Below are 7,282 nucleotides of genomic sequence, written 5' to 3'. Positions count from 1 at the left end.
TAATAGATTAGCATCTTTACTTCTTTACTTCCATCTTCAGTGAAAAGGCTCTCCCTCAGGTTTCCCACACCCTGGAGATTAGTGAGAGGGTCTGGGGAATGGGAGACTTCCCTTTAGTCAGGAAAGAGGACGTGCGTGAGCGCCTAGGCAGTACTAAGGTCCACAAGTCCATGGGACCTGATGGGGTGCATCCACGTGTGCTGAGAGAGCTGGCGGAGGTCATTGCCGAACCGCTCTCCATCATTTTTGAGAGGTCTTGGATAACAGGGGAGGTCCCTGAAGACTGGAGGATAGCCAATGTCACTCCGGTCTTCAAAAAGGGCAAGAAGGAAGATCCGGGTAATTATAGGCCTGTCAGCCTCACCTCCGTCCCTGGAAAGGTGATGGAACAGCTCGTGCTGGATACCATCTCCAGACAACTGGGAGAAAAGGAGGTTATCAGGAGTAGTCAGCATGGGTTCACCAAGGGGAGGTCGTGCTCGACCAACTTGGTGGCCTTCTATGATGCTGTCACATGCTGGGTGGATGGGGGAAGAGCGGTAGATGAAGTCTACCTTGATTTTAGAAAGGCATTTGATACTGTCTCCCACGACATCCTTAACAAAGCTGAGGAAGTGTGGGATAGATGAGTGGACAGTGAGGTGGGTTGAGAACTGGCTGACTGGCAGAGCGCAGAGGGTCGTCGTTGGTGGTGCAGAGTCTGGCTGGAGACCTGTAACCAGTGGTGTCCCCCAGGGGTCTGTGCTGGGTCCGGTCTTGTTCAACATCTTCATCAATGATCTTGGTGAGGGGATAGTGGCCGCCCTCAGCAAGTTTGCTGATGATACGAAGTTGGGAGGATTGGCTGACACGCCTGAAGGCTGTGCTGCCATTCAGCGAGACCTGGACAGGCTGGAGAGCTGGGCAGTAAGAAACCGGATGAGGTTCAACAAAAGCAAGTGTAGGGTCTTACACCTAGGGAGGAATAATTGCATGCACCAATACAGGCTGGGGGATGAGCTGCTGGAGAGGAGCTCTGCAGAGAGGGACCTGGGCGTCCTGGTGGATGACAGGTTGGCCATGAGCCAGCAGTGTGCCCTCGTGGCCAAAAAGGCCAATGGCATTCTGGGGTGCATTAAGAAGAGCGTGTCCAGCAGGTCGAGGGAGGTGATCCTCCTCCTCTACTCTGCCCTGGTAAGGCCTCATCTGGAGTACTGTGTCCAGTTCTGGGTTCCCCAGTTCAAAAAAGACAGGGATCTCTTGGAAAGAGTCCAGCGGAGGGCCACAGAGATGGTGAAGGGCCTGGAGCATCTCCCCTATGAAGAAAGGCTAAGTGAACTGGGTCTGTTTAGCCTTGAGAAAAGACGACTGAGAGGGCACCTGATCCAGGTTTATAAATACCTGAGGTGTGGCGGCCATAGTGGTGAGGCCAGTCTCTTTTCAGTGGTACGTGGAGACAGGACGAGGGGAAACGGACATAAGCTGCAGCATAGGAAGTTTCGCACGAATGTGCGTAAGAACTTCTTCACGGTGAGGGTGACGGAGCACTGGAACAGGCTGCCCAGGGAGGTTGTGGAGTCTCCTTCTCTGGAGATATTCAAGTCTCGCCTGGACGCCTACCTGTGCGACCTGGTGTAGGGAACCTGCTTTGGCAGGGGGGTTGGTCTCGATGATCTCTAGAGGTCCCTTCCAACCCCTACAATTCTGTGATTCTGTGAGCATCTTTGCTAGTGAATTATTTACAGCTAAGGTTGAAAACAGTCCAGAGGGGCTATGAAAAACATGAATATCTCCTGCAACAGTTTAAAAGCAGAATTCCTCTAGTAGCCTAAGTATTCGGGTTAAAGATACCAGGTAAAAGATAGCAGGTTAAAGATATTATTTTATCTGTCTTGAGCCAATAGCACAGGACAACTCTGCCTCCACAGCCATTCTATATGGCACATATTTCACACATGATGCCTTACTTGAAATGGATTCTCCTTCTGTGCAAGGCCTACTGCAATGGCCTTTCTTAGTTTCCCCACTGGGAAAACTGTACTGTGAGCCTCATCACCTTGAGCAGATTTCCAGGTATCTCCAGTTCCTCAATTTCTCATTCAAAACCTAGTTTAGCCTTCCTCCTTTTCTAACCTCTGCTGCAATGTGCAGCATTCTATCAGGAATGTTCAGGAAGAGGACTTTTTGTGTGATCAGAAGTGGCAGACACTGCTGAGAGCTCTGCAGCACAGAGGACACAGCCTTTGTGACAACTTGGGAGTATGTCAGAGCTTGTCAGCAGGTGCAGCTTACCCATGTGGTGGCTTTTACTCCATGTGTTCTGTACTGTCCACTGCAGTCAGAAACCACTGTCTATCCCTCTGGTATTTACAGACACAAAAAAAATCTCATAAATACTGAATCAGGCCAAAGGTCCAAGCTTGCTGAGCCCTTTCTCAACAGCCCTGCCTTCAAACAGATGTGGAAGGAAGAGCAGGAACAAGGCATGCATTTGCCATACCCTCTTCTAATAACTTTCAGCTTCATGCTTAGGGACTTCCTGATGCAGATGAACTTTCTGTTCATTTAATAATCTTAACTGGCCTTCTCTTTTGCAAATGTGTCCAGTCCTCTCCTAAACTCACGTAAACTTTTAACCCCAGCTGCTTCCTCTGGCAACAAGTTCCAGACATCCAATGCCTGTTGCACGAACCACCACTTCCTTCTGCTTGCTTTGAATCTGACTGCAAGCTTCACTTGATGCTCCAGTTCCTGTGCTGTGAACACATGGCATTCCTGTGCAGGAGCAGGCTGAGGGCAGTCAGTCCCCCACAACGCTGTCCCCGCCACTTCCCATCTTGTAGATTATATCTGTGCACAGACTGAAGCATCCTAGCATACTGAGCTCCTTTGTGCAGTGAATTTGTTCCATACATTCAATCAGCCCTCTTCTTTCTCTTCACACCATTTGCAAGATTAATAATTTTACTATCACCACTATGAGAAAAAGAGAAGCTACAGAAACGCCCCTAAAGAGGACTCTTCCCATGTGTGTATAGATTTACAATCAAAATTTATCTTTGGAAATGAAACAATGAAACTTGATGGAAAGCTTTCTACAAGAAAGTAAATTCAACAATGGGAAGCAATATACCACTTTAATTGAAAGTCATCAATCTAAGTCATTTTTAAGGGGAAACACCCAGCCACCCTAAGAATGCAAGGTTCTGAAATCCAAGAGGAGCCAGGCATGTCATGTCCTTAGCCTTATTTGGAAATCGGAGCCAGACAGCCTGATGTTTATACTAAACCTCCCTATCCTCTTCCCATCTGAAGCAGTACATAAGCATGAAGTATTTGAAACCAATTGTGTATTCATGATGTTCAGTGCTCTGAAAGCTAAAACAAGGAAAGGATGTTTAATTCTTGCAGTAGTGACTGAAGCTATCTTCTGCTATGACAAATGGACTGTGATTTCAACAAGAAATTTCACACAAGCCTCACAATTCTTGTTTAGGTAACAGATGTAACCATTATCAAATAGGAGAGGTAAAGTAAACTCAAGAAACATAAAAATAATCATCAAAAAATACATTGCCCTGAAAATGTTATTCAGAACTTTGGCACTATTCCACTGACAGGCTCTGCATTCCTGACAGTAGTGTTCCCATCCTGGCTTCTAAAGTGAAACTCAAAGCAGCATTCAGTAGTCAGGGGAAGAATGCTGAACTCCCTTACATTATTTGCAACCTGATATGAGCAGTGGCTTTGAGCTCCTAGGGTTGCAAGTAAAAATTGGGTAGCTCGGCTTCCTGTTCCTCACTGCTTTGAAAAAATAAGTGGAAATGAGGTGCAAAAGATCATAGAAAAAAATATTATTTCCAAACTTGTTGTGTTTTGCATACAAAATGGAAACATCTTGAGTTTCCCCTCGTTTCCATTTCCATCCTGTAGTAAAACTAAATGGAAAGATAGAATCCTAACTCATCTCTGCCTTCCTTGAGTGGAACAATAAAATTTAGCCATAATGTGTTTGTTTTACATGATTTTTTTCTATATTTTTGTGATTACATAGCGTATTTCTATCTCTGTAAGCAAAAGACTTGTCATGGAGAGCAATCCTGTCGGCTAGAAAGCTGTCTCCACTTCTCTCCACTGTAATCAGCTTAGCTCCTGGTAAGCAGAAGACGTAGAACAGTTTAAGCATTTGAAATGCAACTCTCCCCACAAGATGTTTAACAGACTACTGGTTACACTTGAGAAGTGGTGCTTATTCCAGAAGTGTCTGGAATCAGTTATGCTTAATAAACTGGATACCTTATTTTTGATGGGATAATAGGGAAAGCTGTGCTTTGCTAAATCTTCTGACTTTGAGCCAAACCCAGTTCTTTCTGAGGGATCTGCCATCACAAACACAGACCTTAAAACAGGCTTTGAGACCCTACTGCCTATCAGCACTGTGCTGAGGAGGCTGTGACCAGGCTATTCCTCGGTCCTGCCACGTCCAAACTGAGATCTGCAGCTCTGCTGCAAAACAAGAACCACATCCATGGAAGGAGAAACAATTTGGACAGCAGAAAATGCATAGGACTACCAAGAAAAAACAAGTGGGGATTTTTTTTTTCCCTTTTGTTGGCACAATTAAAATAATTATAGAACAATTTCCAAGTAGGAAAGAAAACAAAAAGCCTGTCATGTTGCCACAAAGTTGCAAATTTTATGAGTTAATATTGATTAAGGCATAAAAATAATCGTAGTCTGTAGAAATCCTTTTATCAGGTAGCAATACACGAAACCGTTTCTGGATGAAACGAATGCAGAATCTAGTTTGTTTTATGTGATATTCAAATAATGTTATTTGATATATCAAAATCACGATCACCCTAAGATAGGCAGAAAGATATATATGCTTTTAAAGTGACTCATTGTATAGAGTATACTGTCTCAAACTATGTTGAACTTAACTACACTACAAAATATAGTATATGATAATAAATACATGCATCATATACTTAGTGCAAGGAATTAGTCCCTGCCCACAACACGTGCTGCAATTGACTGATGTGCAGCAGCCCTGCAGAAACCCTGTCTATCCGCGGAGGAGCCAGCAGTGAGAGCCTGGTAGCAGAGAGGGCCAAAAGCACCCTGTGCTGTACTCTCAAGCTGTGATACTGAATCAAACATATAACCTTCTGCTGATAAGAGTTCATTACACAGCACATATCACATAATGCAGCTGCCACATTAGTCACATTCTGGACTATCTCTAGTTTGCTTTTTACTCATGAAAATGATCTCAGGGCTATTGTGAAAAATTTCCAAAAAAACTCCATCCCATTGTGAAGTTGTAGGCAGAGAAAACACAAGCAAATGTAGATAGGGATGGAATTAAAAACAACAGTGGGTGACTTACGCTGATTTGCATTATATTAATAGGAGAGCTTGTTTGACAGTGCAGTGGTCCATGTGTCTGAATATGTAGAATGTAAAGAAGAAACTCTTCTCGACTGGATGCAGGCCAACCAACATGGAGAACTGTATTGTTGATGGCACTTGGTCCTATATTGTGAAGCTGGGAAACAAACATTATCAGTGCTGTCAAAGGCAGAAAATAATAACAAAAAATGCATCAGTCTTCACTTTGATATTTCCAAATTCTTAACATCTATAATCCTGAAGTACTTTTGGAAAGAGGTATAGATTATCATCATCATTTTATTGATGGAAAATCTGTGGCAGGCAGTGAAAAAGAACCTTCTCATATTAGTTAGAAAGCAAATATGGGAGAAGAGCTTTTTTTGTCTAAGATTGTTTTGAAAAAAGCCATCACCTTTCCCATTTTTTCCTGTGTATGAAAGACCTGAAATGACCTGAAAAAAACCACCCAACAAGACCCAAACCAAAACAGATTAGCACTGTAAAAATATACACAACAACCAGAACAAAAAATACTGAAAACAGGCGAAATTTCATGACACAAAAGAATCACATTTCAGGGTGAAGGATTAGAAGAGACAGCAGAGCCTAAAGTAATTTTTGTGATTAAGAACTCTATTTTCAGCATTTCTTAGTTCAAATTTCCCAAGAGAAAAAGGAACAAGCTTTCCTGAAGTAATATCACAAAATAGCATTATTTTCTGAGGAAAAAAAAATCACATATTTTGCTCCACAAACGGGTGGGTGAGATAGGAAGATTTGTTAGATTTTTTCAGTTTAGAGAAATATGTTAAGATGAGGATAAAACAAGTAAGACTTTGTATTTTATAGTCTGATCCACTACAGTTCATTACATCAAGCAAATTTTAATCTTACACTGTCGGTTAAGCTCTTGAGGACTGATTTGTGAATTGTAACCACATATGAGGCATTCTGATTTATACCCTTGAATGAAGGTCATCCATCAGATTCCAAAGATGCTTTTTTCCATACAGTTCATTCAGGATAGTTGTTTCTAACCTGAAGTCTTCTCCTCATAGCTTTTAATGAAAAAACAGCCAAGTGAAAATATTTGATGTTGGCTGTAGTGAGTTTTAAGCACTATTTTTAATTTTTGCCAAGCATCCTAAATATTTATAGATCTCTTAAATGTCAAAGGCAGATTTCAAACATAAACTAGCGTCTCCTTTGCTAATGTGAAAAGGGTTGTGAGTTCCCAGATTAAATATGGGTCATGTTCTGAAGTGGGAATATTTACATGCATGGCTTTAGATGCTGATAAAGACAATAATTCAAATTCATCAGGATTTCACTAGGAGCAGTGTAAGATACTATGTAATCATATATCATTATTACCTCATAGATGTGTTCAACTAATGGACCAATTTCTTCTTCTTTTGTAGGTTCATCTTTGGGTTCCCAGTTGTGAAGAGGCAGAACAATTTGTGGTGGGTGAGAGACTCTGTAATACATAAAATGAGTGGTCAGCTGCATTACGTTAAGAAAAAAAAAAACAACCACAAACCTAAGACTATTATAGAAGGGCACATTCATTGTCAATAGGAGAGGTTTGCCTATTGGTATGGAAGCAACATGATGCTTCATAAAGTACTGCCCCATCCTTACAGCTACCGAGGGTGACCGTTTAGTTCCACACTTCCATGGAGAGGTAATTCCTTCCAGACAACTGAGTGACTTTCTCTACTGGCGAAGAGGAATGCAGTCTCCTGGCATTCACATCATTTTCACCGATGAGGCATATATATACTTCATTCACACAACTAGAGTAATGATACGTAAATAATATATTTTCACACTTAAAGCCTGTATATACTCAATGCTATGCATCTTCCTTCCCCACAAAAATAAAATAAAATATATATTTATA

The sequence above is a fragment of the Meleagris gallopavo genome, chromosome 6 (assembly GCF_000146605.3).
Source record: "Meleagris gallopavo isolate NT-WF06-2002-E0010 breed Aviagen turkey brand Nicholas breeding stock chromosome 6, Turkey_5.1, whole genome shotgun sequence".
In the NCBI taxonomy this organism is placed as follows: domain Eukaryota; kingdom Metazoa; phylum Chordata; class Aves; order Galliformes; family Phasianidae; genus Meleagris; species Meleagris gallopavo.
The sequence above is the reverse complement of the archived record's forward strand: the minus strand, read 5'-3'. Positions refer to the sequence as shown.